Source organism: Falco biarmicus, chromosome 12, assembly GCF_023638135.1.
Source record: "Falco biarmicus isolate bFalBia1 chromosome 12, bFalBia1.pri, whole genome shotgun sequence".
Taxonomy (NCBI): domain Eukaryota; kingdom Metazoa; phylum Chordata; class Aves; order Falconiformes; family Falconidae; genus Falco; species Falco biarmicus.
The window spans coordinates 7,466,910-7,487,554 of NC_079299.1; the positions used below are offsets into that span (position 1 = coordinate 7,466,910).

A 20,645-nucleotide genomic window follows, 5' to 3' on the forward strand; every position below is an offset into this window, starting at 1 on the left:
AAAATGCAACAAGTGTTGCCGTACATTCATTCTGTAAACTGCATGTATTTGTGGATGTCCAGTTTCTGATGCAGAGAAACAAGCCTGCTTTTAAACTCAAACCTCCAAGTCAGAATTCCATTTAAAGGCACTTTTCTTAGTCTGTGGTGGTGAAAATCCACTATAGACACACCTGTGGATGTTAGGTTTGGGAGGAGTGAATTTCTTTAAAAGATGCTTTTGCTTTTGTCAAAAACTAATTTTGTCACACACTTACAAAGTGCAAGGTACTGGAATATCAGAGCAGGTGTCAGACAAGAAAAGGAGATTAGGCATCATCAGATGCTTTAAGCAGAGAATTTTTCCTCCTGGCAAGGAGGATACTCGACATGTTAAACAGCATGATTTTTTTCAAACTGTTTACCTGACACGGGGAGTTACCTTACTAGATGTCACATTTACTGCTACTCTTCCTGAAGTATTTTTCACTATGTACACTTATAAGGGCAACATTTTTGATCAGAGGGATGTTCTTGTGAAGTTTTTTAGTTGTTGCTTCAAAGAGTTTGAACTCTGCTCCTATTTACAGCAAGGTATCAATAGAAATCTTGCAAATTTACAGAAGAGGGTGACCATTCCTGTAACCTGAACTATTCAGAGAGGAGATGTTCGATAGTCTGAGCAATAGTATAAACTGTTCTGTAGTTTGGTAGGGGGCTTTGATGGTACAAGTCTAAATCTCAGCTTTTAACACCTTTAAGTAGTCAGGTCCTCCTTTGTACACTTCTAGAATAGCCTGCCATAAAATTGGACTACTCTCTCAAAAAACCCCACCACTAACAATTATTTTATTTCAGAATGATTTAAATCTGAAAACAAAAGAGAAATCAGAAGAAACCAACTAGTGACAGAGATTTGCATATGAAGAATAGATTAAAAAAGTTTAAATGTCTGCCTATATTAAAAAAGAAAAAAAAATGTTCTTATTCCATGGAATGCAGTAATGTATAAAAGCTTCTATAATTTCCCCAATTAGCTAGTCATGATAACTTCAGATTTGATTGCACATATTTCTGTTATCCCCTCAGGCAGTGAGTGTGTCTGTTGAAGAGGTGTTAGCTAGTACAGACAGGCCTTTTTTTTACCAGGCCAAAAAGGCAAAATATAGCTGTTGGAAGAAGCATAGCATAGGTCAAACAGTTACCAAAAGCTTCACAGCCAATTTTGATACTGTTATTTGTATTGCAGAAGTATCCGGCATTTCTACTTGTGCTGGGACTCCTTTGAAAGATGTTGTGTAAAGGAGGAGGAGAGATTTAATTTCAATGAGCAGCAAGAACTTTTGTGTTTCAAAACGTGTGTTTTGTCTGCCTCCTACAGAAGACAAGGTTAACAATGCTGGAAAGAGTTTATTGTGTTAAATTGAGTGGTTTGTCTCAAGATAAACATGGGATTTAGGGTATGTCTTTCTGACTTGGGGCCTGTCACAGGCAACGAACAAGGCGTGCAGTGGGTCAGAGAAGGGCGTGCCCTTGCCCTTGCAGACCCTTGTCTTGCATGTTTGCTTACTGGACCTTCCTGAGAGCTGCCTGTTGTGTAGCCGTGCTGATGGGGTGTACCTGCCTGCTGGGCTCTCGGGCCTTCTGTCTGCCTTTGCCCGACTGCAGCCCTTTCTGTAGAGCAGCTCAGTCACTATTTGCTAGGAGCAAACCATGAAGCATGCCGGTCACCAAAAAACTACAGTTCCCACTGCCATGGGATTTCTCAAAAGGATGAATATGACCTTTAGACTGAGTGTGACTGGATTTACAAGTGCAGAGCTGAGTGCAGAGGTGGCCCTGTGTAACACTGGGATGTGCTCCAGACAAGTGCTGTTCCTTGTTCCTTTTCAGCTTAGCACTAGATCAGCACTGGGGCTTTTGCTGCAATTATTGACCCAATTTATTAAAATGTTAATAAGAACTGCCTGCTCTGTGGAAGAGTCAGGCAGTATCTGGAAAGCATCTCACAAAGAGCCATTACAGTTCCCAGTGTGTGCATGGGGTATTAGCAAGCACTTAACTGCACTCAGCCAGTCACACGGCTGCACCATCTGAGCGGGCCTTAGCGAACTGGAGTAGGTGGATGTGTCTGCGCTAGCACTTGTGCATTCTTATATCATCAGGAGTTGTCCCAATTCTCCACAGGAGAGAGCGCTCAGAGTGAACTCCGCTAGCCTTTGCATGTAGAACTCGCTCCCTCTGTCTGGCCTTGCCCTGGATTTCACCCTGGGTCTACCGAAGGTCTGCCGTAACTGGCTGATGGTGTTCCTGATCCTCTGCATAACTCTTACAAACCAGTTTGCTCCCTACTCCCAACATGCATTTCCTTGACTCATAGCATCCATGACATCCATGGCAAGGGGCACATTAAAAGACACAAAACAAATTGGTTTTTTTGTTTACCAAAACAAGGCTGCTTCCTATATTGTGGTTCTTTCTGGAACAGGATGGAAAGACAAACCACAGGAGGGAGAAGTTGTCACTAGTGAGAAAGGGCTTAGATGCTACAGCGATGACAGTAGCATAATAGCATTTATGTGCCCTTATCCTGTACCCAGATTCTACCACAGACCGTGCTGGTGTAGTTAAGCCAGCATAAAGGCTGTTGTGGAGCCAGCACACTTAAGATTGCTGTAGACCAAATGTCTCAGTGAACCTGTGGAAAAGGTATCTTGATTACTGCTCAGGTACGCTCTTCTTGGGATCTCTTAGACCAGTCCACTGGTGCCCTGGGAAGGACTCAAGAGGCTGAGAGCTGGTGCTGAGAGCAGCTTTTTCTATATCTGGAGCATAAGCATGGGGCAGGTGGGAGGGGGAAGACCCTTGAGGTGAGGCATTTGAGATGTGATCACTGATTGTGTCCCTCAGTGTCTGGTATCTAGGACTTTTCTGGGGCTTAGAAGAATGTACTCTCCTTTCATTAGAAAGTTCTCAGAAGGCAGAATAATCCACACTTTCTGGTGACCAGCAACCTGGGGACTACCTTTCTACTTATTCTTACAAAGTTTCTCCACCCTAGCTGGATTTGGAAATCACATCATTGTTAATAGCAATGAAAGATTAGAATGGTCAAAGTATAACATTAACAGTAGAAGAGAACTGTGTGATTCATTAGAAATGCAAATGTGACGTTTAGAAGGCATAGAAGAGGAGTCAACAACTCATAGAATGAGAAGACGTTTTGCAAGTGGTTAGGAGTAGTGGAATGAGACAGGGGAAAGGAAAACTTCAGCTGAGCAAGTAGGAAATCTGCTTAGCCGTGAGATTGATTACACCAACAGATACTTTCCCAGGACATGAGGCAGAAGAGTCCATCGCTTGAGTAATTGGACACTGATGGGTGGATAAGCCCAGGGGGAATGATCCTTCTTGTTAGACTGCGAGATGGACTTGGACTTTCCCATCTCTCATTTCAAAGACTGTATGTTTGAGTGAAGAGAGTAACAGGACTCCTTTTCTCTGTGCCAAAAGGTATTGGCTGTCTTCTGTGGTTCTCACACCCACAGAATACCAGGTCTTGCTTGTGAAGATACCTTGGTGCCTGCTCTTAACTTTTTTTCTAAGGATTTTAAAAACTTTTAGGACAGTTATAAATCACTTGTGTGTGGGTGACTAAATGGAACATTTGAAGTAAGTTTAGAAGTTGCTCTGAGCACCCAAGATACTAAAGATGATAAGATTTTCATGCATCTTGGTAAGTTTTACCTCATGTGGCTGTTTGAAGGGGCATTTTTGCGCAGCTTTTCTTGTGAGCTATGTTGTATGTTTTACAGAGGAGGGATGGAACTTTTTTATATTTGCAAATCTGTAGAATCTGAGATGAGTAACAAGGGAGTCTGGTCTCAGTTCCTGTCTCAGATGGTGCCTTATGGTTGTAATCAGATAGGACATCGTGGCTTCTGATGATTTTCAGAGTGGGGGGTGGCGTGGAGGGACAGAAGAAGAGGTTTTTAGCATCAGTCAGTTTGTGACTAGTGATGTCAGATCAGGATAGACCTTTTGAGATGTCCCAAGCACCTTACAGTGTCTTTAGTGTAGATGCTCAGGAAACAGAGAAAAAAAGACTTTAGAAGAAAAATGAAAATAGATCAGGGGAGGTGGTGAGAAGACCAAAATATCTGTTAATGTGTACATGCCTCTGTGAAAATTCCTCTGTATGTTCATTAATTCTTTCTTTTCCTTTTTCATACTGAAAGCTGGAACCACAAATTTGGGGTCTAGAGTGAATCCTATTTTTCCTAGGATTTCTGATCCAGGAGAGCAGTTCAGGCAATTTGAGAGGCAAGAAGGAATAGAGGAATTGCCAGCAAGCCAGACTTTTATATTTAGCAACCAAACAGAAAACTAGTAGTCCCTTCGAAAGTGATACCTCTTTGCTTGGCTTTCCCTAAACTATTGTATAAAGGGTACAGGGACCGTGACCTGGATTGCAGGAGTGAAATGATATTCCAGTCTGTGAATGTTATTTGACATTCCTGTGTGATGGCCATGAATAACGCTGAAGATGTCTGTTGACAAAACAAACACAAGTTTGATAAGTTCACATATATTTTTTTTTTTTTTTGAAACAAGGTGTTCATGTACACACTCTGTCCGATGCACTTTTTTCTGCAGTTTTACCTACGTAAAATTGTCATGCATGACTGTAACTTTTTCTGACAAGAGGCAGTATTTCATTCTGGTATTTAGGTAGCATTAGCTTGAGCCGTCGACATCTGGGCAGCTGTGTACAAGTGGAATAATTTTAATAGTGTAGCTGCAGAATGGGGAGAGCTGCTATAAACTTAAGCTGTCTGGCTTTTGCTGCAGATCAAGCCTGGAGCCGGAACTGCTCAGACATGGCAGTTATATTTCAGTGGAGATATATTATTTATGAATTCCTGGTTGTCACCATATTTAAAAACATGTGAAATCTGTTGGTGTGCAGAAAATAAGTCTGGGAGAGGTCAGCCAAGATAGCAAAGTGTGCGAAAATCATGGCAGACATCCACTTTAGTGCTGTAAATCAAGCACTTTCTGTGGTTTTCAGGCAGATACTTGATTCTGCTGGATTTGTCATATGATGGTCTCTTAATCAGATAGGAATTTAAGGCCATCCTATTTAGCTCATTCTTATCAGAACCACATGTGCTGTTTTATTAGTAGTATTATTATTGTTATGGGGGTGGTGAGGCACTGGACCAGGTTACCCAGAGAAGCTGTGGATGCCCCATCCCTGAAAATGTTCAAGGCCAGGTTGGATGGGGCTTTGAGCAACCTGGTCTATTGGAAGGTGTCCCTGGCATGTCAGCAGGGTTGGAACTAGGTGGTCTTTAAGGTCCCTTCCAACCCAAACCGTTCTGTGATTCTGTGAACTGCTGAGGCAGTTTGGATTGCTCTGTGTAGTGGAGGAATCTTGGATCTCTGTAAATGAGTGGAGGTTGAAAGTTCACTCTGTTGAACAAGCAGGCAAATTTGTCTGAGGCTATTAAGTTTAAATCATAGTTTATTACATTTCTTCATGTAATAAACTGATCATGCCGTGAACTTTTTGATTGTGGTCATGTACTCACTGGAGTGTAACAATCATTTGGCCAAATACAGTTTCAGATAAAACCAGTCCCTGAGTTCAGAGGTGTTCAGATGAAGGGGATTGATTTGGTTCATCATATTAGCAGAGAAACAGTCATATAGTCATCTGTAGTTTTGGTGAAGGAATCTGGCTCCCAGCTAAATGTAATATTTTGCATGTGCTTATTTTTAACACACTCTGAGGAGCTCTGATGCAACTTTGAAAGTATTTCAGTAAATATTAGTTTTTAATATGGAACATCTGTACACGATTATGACGAGGAATGTGACAGGCTTTATCTCGCTCAGTTCTCTTTCAACCCATGCGAAAATGTTGTCCAAGCTGAACAGTATGGTTCCTTTTCAATCTGTATATATACAAGAGAGAAAAAATGAGGGAGATCTGGATTCATCCTGTCTGATGTCAGGCAGTAAATGGACATTAGGGTTTCACGAGTGCTTTAACCGGGGAGGAAGCCAGCACAGCTACTGAAAGAAAGAGATGGACCCCTCCCCATCTTCCCTTCCCATACAGCCCCCTGCTTTGTGGCAGTACAAGTGTGATGAATGGGTTTGCTTCGATCCAGTTCTGCCCTCTGGTTCCCCATGTGCAGGCACAGCCTCTTCTGGCAGCACATGGGAAGGGGCAGTACGGGAGTGAGGATGGACGTCTGGGGCAAAGGGGCACAGAGCTGTAAGTATTGCCAGCTTAAAGCTTGAAGATTACTTTTGAGTTTTCTCTATAGTCAACAGACTATCTCATGCCTAGTATCGTCCACCTTATTTTTTAATTAGGACTGGTCCTCGGAAGTTGAGAAACCAGCAAGCGCTAAGTCAGTACCAGCTAAGCTGAATGCCATTTCTCATCTGAGAGTCCTAAGGCTGCGGGGGAAAGTTTGAGATAAATATGCTCAAAACCAGCACTATTGATCCAGCGCCTTTCAACAGTACTGAACTTCACTGAAAATTAAATTCAAACACAACCCAAACTTAAACCATTAATACATTTAGCTAGTATATTATCCTCCAAAGTGTTAGCAGCCTGAACTAAATCTGCCAAAAAATTTAAAGTAGGCCTGTATCTCAGTGTGAAGGCCATATATTACTTTAACAGATCAGGCATTTATTTATGCTTGTTTTTGTTACATTAGGGTTTGTGAGATGGAATTGATTAATAAACTGTCACATTAATGTTTCCACTTAGCCTATTGCTGGCAAACCCATCTTTCAGCAGCAGTGTTAATGTTATAATGACATTGAACAGGCAGACAAAAATACTGTGTGTAAATTAGGCTTTTTATAACTTGCTGCTTATGTAGGATGGACTGGAGGCGAGTGTGTTTTACCAAGGCAGAACTTCTAAACCTTTGTCTTTCTCTCCACCCAGTCACATAAAATCAAAGCTCTTTAGAAGATGGAATTTCAAAGATCCCAACGGAGAATTTCTGTCAGTATGAAATAAGCTAGGAATAATGCCTAGAACAAATGGTCTCTTAGATGAAGTGAGGGAATAAATAAAAGGAACTAGAAGTTTTCGTATGTGATAAACAGTATGACTTACCTGCCTATCTGAGACCTCTTGGGAGAACTGCAAATGAATTGGGATAAAAGGGAACATCACTTGTTCAGAGAAGTGAGATGTGACAAAAGGGGAGATTTTCCCCCTTTTGTCAACAGTATGTATAATTGCTTTAAATCCAAAACATGAAAGGAGTTAGACTCATGGGTATGGAAAGAGGGAAGGACACGGACAACTTTGTGATGAGGACCTGCTCCAGTTTTTACCACACCAGGAGGATCAGATAGATGAAGATTTGTGGAGTTTTTTGAACAATGAGGAGGATCCTCTCAAGTACAGGGGTGGTGGTAAGGGAATTTGAGGGAATCACAGCTATTCAGACATCTGTTGAGAAAGGGATGAAGGAGAAGTATGAGCCACCCATGTAATAAAGAAATAATGGCACTCCTAAAAGAAGGGGGGAATAATCTCATCTCTAAATTAGTGGGATTAATCTGCAATAAGAAAGATTTAGGACAGATACTAGATAACCAAGAAAATGGAGCAAACAGATAGTGCGTGAAGAGGCGGTGAGGGCCATTGGAAGACAATAAAGACTTATTAGAAACATTTGCCAGAAAGGACAAAGGTACAGGTGATTCTTCCTCGGCACGGAATGTGGATTCTATGATTTCTTGAGGTTGTTCTCAGTTAGCATTTTTTTGTGATTCTGTTACTAGTGTAGGAACTTGCTATAAAATAAATGCATATTAGCCTGCATGGTCCAATTTGCAAACAAGCCTGTCTTCTTCCTCCACTTTGAAGACTGCTCTCCTGAGCAGTGCACTCTACTCTGCATGGTCCTTTCCCCTAGGAAGTGGAGGGGAAAACCAGCACATGATAATAACCATTGTGCCAGCATTCAGTGCACTACTCTATGGTACTTGGGCATTGGATGTGAGTTCAGTATAAGAACCTGAAAATTACAGAAGTGCGTGCTGTTATTACCAAAAATAGTAAAGGCATCATCCTTCTGGAATAGCTAATGCTTTGGAACAGTAAAAAAAACTAAATAAGAAGACTAAATTCAAGCAGTGAATCCATATCTGAACCTGCACACAGGTGTTTTGGGCCTATCTGCCATGGAGAAAAAGTCTTGACATTTACTGAAATAAAATGTTTGTGCATAAATCTAGATAGCTTCAAGGCTGTCTTGCCTCCAAGAGATTCTTTCATGAGATGTATCTTGAAATCTTTTCACTATGGCCATACTCTGAAGAAAATAATATCCTGCAGGGGGAATGAGCTTTTTAGGTTAGAAGATAAAGACAGATCTGTAGAAAACCTACTATTCACTGCTTGAGTGGTGAATAGGGTTAGCTGAGAATATTGTTTTGAGTAACATACTGCTTGTCCACTTTGAGCTACGTCTTGTGTATAACCCTGAGAGCAGCCAATCTACCCATTTAGAACAGATTTGTTTTCATATGCAGTTTGGCCTGGACAATCTAGGTTTTTTTCCTCAGGATTGTTAGACAAGCAGTTCTTTTCAGCTGAGCACAAGGTTGTTCATGGTCTGTTTTATGATCTGTAATATGTATGTGTGGAAAAAGATCTTAAATGTTTATTCTTTGAAGTGATTGGGAGCATTCAGTGATTCAGGATTCCAAACTCGGTAAGAAATTCCAAATTCAGAAATACTGAGTAAGAAACTGATTAAGTAATTATTTCTGAGATTCAAATCATGAAAACATTTAATTACACTTAATTATTAAAATATTATGAGCATGTGTGGCTGAGGACCATGTCTGAGTGAAAGGTTATAGCTATCACTTATTCCAGTAGAAGATGAGGAATCCTTCAGCCTTGGAGGAACGGCTTTCTATGTTCTTGGTGTTGCAATGTGTTGAAAATCTGTGTGTGACAAAGCTCTTTGTTGATTGCAGCTGGTGGTTGGCATGCGCCCTTTCAGATAACTGAATGCTGCTCTTTCTCCTAACTGTCTAATTTTTAATTTTTTAAACACATAGCTTATGAATATCTTTGTAGGTGTGTCTTTAGGAGTGTCACAAGTTGATACACTTTAAAACTTTGTAAAACAGGGGAATGGGGAAAAAGTTGTAAATCTCACAAGTAAGTAATTTATTAGCTACATGTGTTATGGGGAATGGCCTGATACAGTGAAATAGCATACCCTGTAATCAGCCAGCCATGTGTACTGGTGGAAGCCATTTATAAAACAATCATCAAATAGAACAGTCCACATGAATACCAAAGACCAACCCATAATTCCCCCTAAGGATATTCACATCGGTTATAGGATCAATTCAAACTTCATTTTTCATTTCTTCATTTCATTTAGTGCTTTTCACTTTCTCTACTGATGTACTTGTGTCTGGGTTTGGATACCCTGGGGCTTTGGAGGTGTTCGGAGTGAGACTGCCATGCAAAGGTTAGTCCAGACTGTCAGGGTGCTGGTGATGCACAGCAGACAGAGCATCCTACCACTGCGGGGATCTCCTGCTACACAGAATTGCCTTCTGCAGTGAGTGGCACAGAGTTTTTGTGACAGCGTCTGCGTGGCCATCTTCTCTCTGCTGCTGGTTGGGAACATAGCCAAGGAAAAGGTGGCTAGGTGCAGACCTACTGATCTTTTTCTGGGGAATGATGCTGTGGTCAGAGCTGGGAAGTTTTAAGAGTAATCTTCAGACTGTTACAGATAATGTCAGTACAGTCTGGAGTGCACTGGTGAATCACAGAGAAAAGGATGTTTCAAACCCTGTTTGCGTCTGGATTAGTGTTTTTTTAGTTGTGTAGAATCACTGTTTCTTGGACACATCTCTGTCTTCACTAAAGATTCTTGTTCTTTCGTTACAGGATAGCGTGTGTGGATTATTCTGCAACACACTTGGTATTTTGGGGGAAGCCCCATCATTGTCTGTTCTCTTTCCCTCTTTCTCTTTTATTTCTGTATGTAAATAATATATTTCATAAATAGTGAGTTTTCTGCTTTCACAGATGTATCTTTGCATTCATCTTCTGTCTAAACTGCAGTTTTGCTCACCTGGTCAGGGATACAAGTCATCACTAGCTCAAGCTGAACTTTATTTATGTGGAGCTTTTCATCTTCCCCTGCAAGCTCTTCAGCCTGTGTCCTGCTTTAGGTTTGATCCCTGTGCAGGGCACAGCCCTTCTGTCCGTCAGCTAGATCTGTAAGCAGAATGACTTCTGCTCAGCCTGGGTGTGACCAAATAAGACAAGTCTGTTCCTAAGCCTTAGTTCTGCCTGTGTATGATCTCCAGCACAGTCCTACTCAACTACACAGCTCCTTATTTCTCAGTTACCAATATTCTTTGGCCGATTTTTCCTCCCCATTTTTTTTCCATTTAAGTTTTGCTGTCAGACAATTTTTTCTCGTCTGTCCCTTTGGCTATGTCACTTCTGTGTTTCTCCCTGTGCTGTCTGTTTGGTTAAACATTAAATTACTCACTTTCGCTTTGAAGGCTCATCCTAGCATACTACCACTGGTATTTTGTCTCTCAGTCGTTATTGAGATGTCAGGATTGCTGTCCATTTAGACTGGACTTAGCTCACTGTGCCCATCTTGATGTCTGGACTCATGCTAACGCTCATGTTTGGGAGGACCTCTCCATGAATATTTGTTATTTCCCTTCATAACCTTCCTTAAAGCTTCCTTTGTTCACTGGTGTCTACAGCAGTCAAGCCAGGCCACTGGGTGTATTGTGACAGCCTGCCAGCATAGTCTGTATGGTCTCCTGGCTTTCCTCTCTTCAGTTCATTTGTTTTCAATTTTAATTTTTTTCTGAGATGGGAACTATTTCTTCTGTACTTGTATAGGGCTTAGCATGGTGCAGTTTGTGACTGCAGTTCATAGACATGGTGGTAGCAGCAGTGTTATAGTTTTGGTTGTTACACTGCAAATTCTGGGACTTTTCAGGAGCCTTTTACGCCTTTGCTGAGCCTTTCTGTGGTAAAAATCCAATAGATACCAGTAAGACTGTCTGGGTGAAGACTGAATGATAACTTCAATTCTTCCTTAAGTCTGTTTGTTTTATTGTCATTTGTCTGCACTCTGTGGAGTGCTAAGCACCTTCAGCTCCTGGAGATGTAGCATCTTACAAGTTTCTTTTCCCCCCTTCCAACCTGACCTCACAATCATTCAGAAGGAGGGAAAATGGTACCAGCATAAAATAAGAAGTTTGATGTCTTTGTATTATAATAGGATACTGTATAGTACTGGTTATTTTAGTAAGGCTAAGAATCTGTAGACTTTTTATTATAATTATTTATGTAATTTCTCCTGTTAAATATTCAGAGTGCTGAAATGCTCTATTAGTGCTGGGCACTGATGATAACTGTGCTGTGGTTCCTTGGGACCTTAAATAATCATTTGGAGGCTAATTAATAAGTGGATATAGTGATGCTACGATCTGCTAATCCAAAAAGTCACTGCCAGGCTCTGCATTTGTGTATGCAAGATGAGAATACAGATTTTTCTTTTTTCCAGAGAGAGTATGACTAGCAATGCAGTTTTCTCTTTTACTCCCACCACTAATCCAGAGTGATTGTCCCATAGGAAAGAGGGTTTCTTCCTGCTTCCACTCCTGCCCTTTCCTTCCTTTTCCCCAAATGTTTGTCCTCCATGCAACTGGACTACATGGACTCTTTAGCTTAAGTAACTCACAAATGCCTGTAAGGCCATGTGACTTTTTGCTCTATAGGAACAAAATTGTCAGATGACATTTTGAGCAAAATGTTGGATGGCAACAGCAAAATGAGCAAAATGTTGGGTGGCAAGTACCTGTTTTGAGGGAAGGGGTTTCTGCGCTCCTTGGCTCCTCAGTCTGATCTAAAGCCTATTTACTGTGTCTATAGGAAGAGGCTTCCTGTCCTGGATAATCTTTCAGTCCGGCATTCTACATTGTGCTGCCATTCTCTGGGCTTAGATCCTGCAAGTTGTGTTCCCCATCTCTTTTACTGACTTCCCAGATGATTGAAGTTTGCAGAGATGCTCAGAACCTTGCAGGCTGGGACTCCTAATGAGCAGCTGGTAGCTTTTTGGTGGTGGGGAATCTATACGTAAAATTCGAGCCCATGAAGTTGAAAGTGAATGAAACTTTAAGAACCATTATAGTTAAACTGTGACATCTGTTATACGTTTTTATGATTGTCTTGTGAAAGTCTGGGTCTTGGGTATAATTAGCTGTGATGCTTTAAAAAACTGTAAAACTCTGGGGAATCTGCTCTTTGACAATTAATATGTCTTCAGTCTTCCAGCATCTCCATGCTAAACATCAGTCCTTGTTTGGTTACAGCAGGCACCCCAAAGCTTGTCTGTATCTTTCCAGTGCTTAGATCCATCCACTCAGCTGAAGTAAAATTCTATGGCATCCTAAATGTAAATAAATAAAAAGGCATGTGCGCTTGCTTCCGTTTCTGTTTTTCTTCATCAGCAAGCCTCATATTTACCAAAGAGAGTGTTGTTTCTGTGCATAAGAGAAGAGCTGCAGAGGCAGAAGGCAGGGTAAAAGATGTGGCAGGAGCAAGACACAAACGTGATGAGAGATGAAGGATTGCAACATCAGTTCTGTTTTTCTGGAACTGTGCCTACTTAGTGCTGGAGAGGCTGTCGAAAGGCACATGCAAGTTGTAGCACAGCCTTTTTGGAGGATCTTCTTTCTAGAAGGTGTGAAACTGGGGGGTGTTTTCACAGCAGTAACTAGTGGATGCATTGTGTGACATTGGCTCTGCAAGTAAAGACTGATGAAGTGCCTGTAGAAGCTAGAAATGGACACAACAGCGCGAACTTCTGGGGACTTAGGATTGGTTATTGAAGAAATTGAATTCACATGCTGTTTGCATATCACTGAAAATCTGTGTGGATTTTGTTTCCTTGGGAGGTAGATACAGAGCCAGGCCTCATAACTGAGATGTCTGTAAGCAGTACATAAATCCATAGGATTTATCTAGAGAACTTCAGGCTGGGATCACTGTAGCCTAGATCTCATTCTGTGCTTTTCTTTTTCATGGTTTGAGTAACTTCAACCTGTGATTTATTTCATGCAGGAATTCCTCACCTCCTGATTTGGGGTATTCTGTCCCAACTCCAGACAAGATGTCAGTGAATGCTGACATTTTTGTTTTCAACCCAAAATGATGATGAAACTGAGAACAGGGCTGTCAGCTGAGGACATTTGTATCTCCAACAGCTGTGGTCAATGAGCCAAGCTTGTGCAAACCCAGTGGTTAATCATTTGGGGGGAATTTGCACATCTTGTTTGCCTGAGTCAGCTACCTAAAGGATTTGCTAATAGCTAAAAGTTTGCCTGAATCATTGGGCTGCTGGGTGCAGTAAGCATCTGTTCACATCCTGCCTGCTGTAATTAGAGACAGGGATGTGCTATTTAAAAACAGAAGAGACAGCAGTGCATTGCTGGACTGAGGATAATTTTTTTTCCCAATGTTGTTAATAGTGTCTCTTGTTTGTCCTAGTGTCAAGGCTGTTAGCTGTGACTGTTCATGATGTATATAGCTATGTTTGGGGGATTTTTAGCTCTGAAGATGGCTTCTTCAATTCTTAGAGAACCAGAGGACTAATAATGTGATGGATAATAGCGCTGTCAGCACTGTAGGACCAGGGCCTGCTGAACTGAACCATGGATGATAACAACCATCCTCCAGGAGGGACTGTTCGGTACTGAGGACCATCAACTTAGGGCACAGCTGAATGAAGTTCAAATTACAGCAGTTCTGTAGACCTCAGGTGTCTTTGGGTTGATCAGTCATCTCTACCTAAATGCCTTACCGGCAAACCATCAGTGATGGTATAGCCCCAAGGCTATACCTCTGTCTCAAGGAGATGAGCTATATTCAGAGATTTCTGAGCTGCTTGGGTACTGCAGTACTGGGACCTTAGCTCAACAGATGGAAGCTGCAGGGTAAAGTGCATTCTTCTCTGACTGTAGAAAGTTTCTGCCATTGATAAACTCAACTGATTGACTCTCAGTCTATTGGGGAGAAAGCAGTTAAACTAGCTATATTATGTATTGTCATATTTGAAAACTTTAAAAATACAGGTAACTCATAAACTTAATACTGTTGCATAGCTCTAAGTTCTCATGGAAAGAAAATACCTTTTCTAAAGTATAAATGGCATGTTAAGCCTTCCAGAGTGTGGTTCCCTCTGTTTATGTCTCCTTTCTAAAAGGAAACATATTCATGAAGTCAGATTCTCAGTGTTAGTATGATGCTAAGTTATTAAGAAGATATTATTCTTGTAGCTTAAATAGCCTAAGGTTATGAGACAGATAAAGTTCTATTAAGTCCACTGATCTAGCTAGAACAAAATAGATCCTGTAGAAGGCCTAAAGCTTTTCTGTTTTTTTTTGACTATGTCATTTGGTCTTACATAAGCCATTAAATCTTCCTACACTGAGCTATTAAGAATAACCATTGTCAGCTTTGAAAAAAACGCATCTAACCAGCCTCAAAACTTTTAAAAATCCACTTGGGAATATTCTTATGGTATTGTTAATTGCTTCTTTCCTACTGAGATATGAAAAATGATAATGAACGGGGGCTCCTGGTTTCATGCTGCCTTGCCAGTACTTCGCTGCGGCTGTACGTCGAGCAGCCTAGACAAAAGCATAAGCAGTGTGACAGCCTGCAACTGGGGCCTGATCCAGTTGTTCTCCATAGAGATAATCTATTCACAGACTTCAGTGTGTTTTGGATGAAGGCAATTTGCTTTCTTTTGAACCGAACCCAGAGCACGTGTGGGGAGTTAACTAAGCCTAGAGGATGACACATTACCTAATCTGGTTACCATGTTGTTCTCTTGGGAGAGATGGCTCTTATGTGGAAACAATCTGCAGATTTCAGTTCGTCTCAACATGACTAACGCATCTGCCTGTGTCTTAAGGTGAATAAATAGCTGAAACTGTGAGCGCATGCAGCTGGCAGATAATTGGGCATGTGTGTGTGTGAGTGTCTGAAACTGAACTTCTGAACTCTCCAGCAGAAGCCTGGTAGTTGCTAGCTGCAGTTGGTATGGGCCGGTCGTAAATTTTGATGATGTGGACTAAAATATAGTGGCATATTCCAAACCCTCCGATTACTGTCCCAAACCCTCCAATTAATAAACAGGCCTGAGAAAGAGCCAACAATGAGGACACTGATCGCATGTTGTGCTTTTGCATTAGACTGTTTAGATTGTGAAAATCAGAGGCTTGGAGTGCTGAAAGGAAGAGGAAGCCAAAAAGGTGTCTTCTCAAAAAGAAGAAATGGTCTTGAAAAGAAGGGGACCTGGAAAGAAGATGGCGAAGATCCTGGCTGGGGTACAGATCTTGTAAGTGGATGTAGATCCTGGAGATCAGAGCGCTGCATGGAGAAGGCAAATGCTTGGGGATGTGCAGGGACCTTGGCCACTCATGCCCGAGGCTGGTCACTGTGAACAGCTGCACATCAAGAACTAAAAAAGCTTTCTGCCCAGCGTTCTTGGGCTAGCAATGATCTTCCTCTGGGGAGGGGCAGTCAACACTTAGTGAGTATAGGAAGCTTGGAGGAGAGCAAGTGAATGCATGTGAGATAATCAGGCAGCGTAAAAACGCTAATCTCTTTGTTCTAAAATAAATCCCAGTATCCAGTTCCACTACTTGCTTGCTTTGTTTCGCCTGGGACAGTCTGCTACACTACATCTGTAGCGGGAAAGAAGTGGGCCTCTCTCATGGAATGAGGAGGACAAGCATCATTCAGGCTTAGCATCTTTTCTTGTCATTGTGAGTTTTTTAAGAAATAAATGAATGCAGTTTATTTTAATTCTGGGCAACATGATCGACAGTCCAAAAGGAAACATCCTCTGTTTTTCAAATAGTTACTGTTGTAATTATGTCTCAGTGAAAGTCTAGCAAACTTTGTGGTGTTTACTTTCTGTTAGGACTGTTAACAAGGTGTTAACTGGCACAAACAGTGTTCCTATTAATGTCGACCTTTCTTCTCAGAATGAGACATGACATAGGACCATCAAAGCTTTTGGAGAGCTGTTCAGTATTGCTCATCTGGGAGGAATTTGAAGTGGGAAGCTGGAGGAGAGGGAAAGCAAAAGAATGTATTGAGGTAGCTTCCTCAAACTCAGTTTTTAGCGTAGGACTCTGATTTGCAAAATGTTGAGAATCTTTGGAAATGCTAGGTTGTACCCTCGTGTATGGGGAAAAAAAGCCCAACTATTCTTGTACATATGCAGTTTTCATAGGAACCTGGAATTCTTTTAAATTAATCCATAAAAAGCGAAAAGCACAACCCACTCTGCCTGCTAAGTGGAAATACATTTACATACAATTTCTCTGTATTTAAATATGCCAGTAAGAGTGAAGCCAGAGCCCAGCTGAGCTGCATTGGAACTGATCAGGAGACCAGGATTTGCTGCATTACTGTGTACAGGATCAGTGGGACCACCGGGAAGCAGGGTATAGCGTTGGCAGTTTACTGCTCTCCTTACTTAGCTTCAGCCAGGTTTGACTTGTTTTTGCCTCTGTCTTACAACGGAGCGTTTCTCACAGGTGGCAGGTTTTGCTGGAGTCACCTTTTTCAAGCAATTCTTCATCCGTAGCTGTATGTTTTGGACAGTAGCACACAGGAGAAAGTGTTAAGGGCTGATATTTGATACTGGAATAAAGTTATCAAATGCAGCGTTGTGAGAGCTGCTAATTAAAGTTTAGATGCAGATGAAACCCCCGCTTGGATCCAGTGCAAGGCTGAATTCTGAAGTGTAACTTACTGCTGGCAACCATCCCTCAGAGGTTTTGGCCTTTGTTGAAGGTTGCAGTGAAATAGGTTGTTCTTGCAGAAGATAAATGTTGCTTAAAAATTACTTGGAGCACATTCATCTGCAGATTTCAGAATCTTTACAGAATTTCCCCCATTCCCTCCCTGCTAAAAATGGAAGCAGAGAGGTGGAGAAGTTCACTGGGTTGCCCACATTTCTGCAGTCAGCCAGTGGCAAAACCAGCAAGGTCATCGAGGAGTCCTGGATTTTGGTGGGTCGTTTGCTTCACATATAATTTAAGAAGCTGAAGCCCTTTTTATAGGTTATTTTTCAGCATCTCCCTTTTGATGAGACCTTCTTCAAACATCTCTCTTAGACCTCATCTTCTTTAATTACTGCTTATCTCTGAGTCATTTTAGGACCTGCATGCAACTGGCTCAGTTATGTCTGTGCTTGAATCTCAGTGCTGTAATTCTGTCATGGATACAGCTACATCTATGCCCCATGTCTTGCCTGGCATACTCCCCTATTTTCTGCCCAAACAGCTGCCATGCACAGTGTAGACGACCTGAACGAGTATTCTCAGTGGTATCCCAACCTGCCAGCTCCTGCTTGGAGCTCTGTGTTCACATTTGCTGCTCATGCAGCAGGTGGGTTTACTTTCAAGACCAAACTCATGACAGATATTATAGATGTGCATTTGTTTCTTTCCTGTTAAGCTGATCCTTGACTTTCTAGACAAAAGAAATCAAGGAGTGTTAACCCGGCTGGTTTTCAAGGGGATATTGGATTTGATGCCTCTCTACAAACTGATAGGGAGCAGAGAAGTGAGCAAGCACGTGGATGAAGAATGTGAAACACAATATGACACTTCAAAGCGAAACATGTCTAGCTGGAATTTATTGGGGGAGTTCATCAATGATTAGTTTATTTCTGATCTTGTTTATCACTTTCATTAACAACCTTGGCATAAAAAATAGACTGTTAATGAAGTTTCCTGATGACACTCCACTGGGAGACAAGTCAGAACTCCAAACCATTTTAGTGGTGTAATTAAAAGCTCACCTGTCCTCTTTGAACACTTATTTGTATCTGTGCTTCTTTTAATTTCAGTAGTAAAAAACCCATTCTTTGCACACTTCCCCTTTTTCTTTCAATTGACATATTAAAGGTGTATTTTGGCTCAACTATCTGAAAAACTCAGGTTTTTTAAGGTGTCTGTCAAGTTGGTTTTCATTAATTTTCCCTGGCAAAACCCAAATGAATAATGTAACTTGATGCCAAAGCTCCAAATGGGGGTTACAGATAATTATTCATGCTCAAGACTTTGGCTATGAATCATTTTAACTGTGCCCTCTAACTGATTATGTAGCACCACTAGTTTCATATTTTTTGTTTCTGATGTAAATAATTTTCAGTGGTATAAAATGTGGGAGGGAACACATTTGCATTAAACACAGGTAACTATGACTAAAAGAAAAGAAAACCTTTAAAACAAGAGTTATAGGGTCATCTAAGTGGCAATTAGAATCCTTTAAAAATTCATTCAGATTTAGTGAAATGTTGTTGGCAGTCATTCATAAAAGTAATTGCCCTGTGCACATGAAAAATTTAAATGTGGTAATTTAGTAATGAATCTGAGCTGTCAGAAGGCATTTTATGGATAATCAGACATTCCTGCAGGCATAGCTGTTACTGAAGAAAATTGAAAAATAACTTTGTGGAGGCAAAATTATCGGAAATAAGTGTTTTCTCTGGAAACAAAGAAAGAACCGTATGATTTTTAGAAATGTAGTACACTAAGTTGACAAGGGCAGCTACTAGAAGCAAATGAAGAATCAGTTGTGGCCGTAATATTGATTCAGATTAGTCAGTTTAAGTAGTGGTCTTTGAGGAGTGAGTTCTTCTAGATTCCCAGATACTCTGTGTGCAGACACATTATCCAGCCCCCAGGAAGGGGAAGCAGGAATTCTCCGCTACAGCTTGCAAATCATGTCATCAATTCTGAAAGGAGAAGCTCAGTTCTCCTTTCATTCTACTTGAATGAAACTGCTGACTGTATTTGAATTAATTTTTATTTCCCCTAGAATAAGGGAGGGCTACGTGTTGTTGCAGGGCACATTAGGGACAGGAAAACTTGAGGCACTTCAGAAGTTTAGTTGGAGCCACTGATGCAAAAAGGTCAGTGCAAGCCGTTGCCTTTGGATGTGGTAGCAGTTCACTCCCACTCTGTGCCGGTGTTAATGACTTGAAAATGGATAAGAACACTTGCAAATCTCTTCTACCCCAAGTCTCTAAATCACTCTGGGGAGTAGATCTTTGTCTCAGTTGTGTTACTGCTGTTGCTTTTGCCCTTGTATAAGTATTTCGGGGGATTTTGAGACTGTAAGACTTTGGGAAGAAAATGTTTTCAAAGATCAGATCCAGTTGGGGTTGCTGCTCCACTTAAATACCATTTTGCCAGAACTGATTTGCCAACTGATGTATTCATAAAGAATGTTTATGGGTTTTTTATGTTCTCCAGTGTTAGAATGCTATAAGGAGATACTCCTGTATTCTAATTCATGGTGTGATTGTTTAAAGATGCTGATCTTGGATGCTATATTAAGTATTAAAATAAATAGCATTAGTTTTCAACTTCACTTTTTGTTTATGCAGCTGGTATTCCTTTTCCCAATTTTTGTTATTTACATAGTTCATTGAATGTTAGAAGAGATCAGCTCAACTCGTATTTCTGGTCTGCTTTACTTTATGGTGTAGTGGAAGGAAGTTTTCAAAAGAAAACAAAGATTTGGTTTTTGCAGAACTGAAAATAAAATGTATTTCTGTTGATCTATGGATTTGTTTAAAAACCTATTTGTGCCCTCTGTATTTGCTACAAAGCTTAAATATGGGCTTAGATCAACACAGCAGGTTCTCTTCAGTGCTGTGTGAATGAATGTAAAATCTTTTGTAAAATTTCTACCATTAAAAAAAATCATTAGATATTATTAGGAAAATAGTATCTTTTATGAGAAATGATGAGATGAAGTATATCACCTGGCAAGAAGTAGCTAGCTCCAGTGTTAAAGCTCTTCAATATTGTCTCCTTTTCCCATAGGTCACTTAGAAGATAAATCACCGCTTGGAGGGAGCCATGATACCAAGTCTGTGTTCTCATTCTGCGCTGTGGAATGGGGCCCTGCTTTTTTGTTCTGGCGATCTGGTAAGTCTCCCAGGCAAGAACACAGAAGACCCTGCTGAGAGAAAAGCACCTTGAAGATAAGTCCTTTCTTTCCACAGTGAGTTACCTGACTATTACTGCTGTAGTGTTTGGCTGTTTTAAGGTTTGCAGAGCTATAAAACATTTGATCATCCCAGGGGTGGGGGAGGAGCTGAAGGACATCTTTTCCTTTTGATGAAACACTGAGGAGAAAGAACAGTGTAACAAATGCTATTTATAGAGGCTGCTTGCCAAATCAAACCTCAACCTTTAATTACATCTGTGCACACTGTAGGCGTGTTTAATAAAGATCTAAACGCAGTGTCATCCTCCTATTTGACTTGTTAGCATTTTGCCTTTTTTTCTGTAAAGCCTGGAACCTGTTGATGTGATTGACTATGAGTAAGAGCATGGTTTGAGGCTGAAAATCAGTCAATGACATGAGCTCGTTTAATATAACCTTTTGAAAACTTTCGTTGTTCTGCCTGCTTGTGAAGCATTCAGTGATGGTTACAGATTGTTTTGTGCCCTAAGAGTGCCATAGTCAGATAGGAAGACTCAGTACCCAAAGGGGCTAAGGGGAGGGCATAA

At 41.0% G+C, this 20,645-nt stretch overlaps 1 long non-coding RNA gene across 1 annotated transcript in view; it reads left to right on the forward strand.

Moving 5' to 3' along the window:
• The window catches only part of LOC130157634 (uncharacterized), a 44,332-nt gene extending 24,281 nt beyond the window's left edge, over positions 1 to 20,051 (forward strand). The window contains exon 4 of the long non-coding RNA XR_008824961.1: positions 19,953 to 20,051. This is a non-coding gene — a long non-coding RNA (uncharacterized LOC130157634). The remainder of the gene's footprint in view (positions 1 to 19,952) is intronic.
• The last annotated feature ends 594 nt before the right edge of the window (positions 20,052 to 20,645 follow it).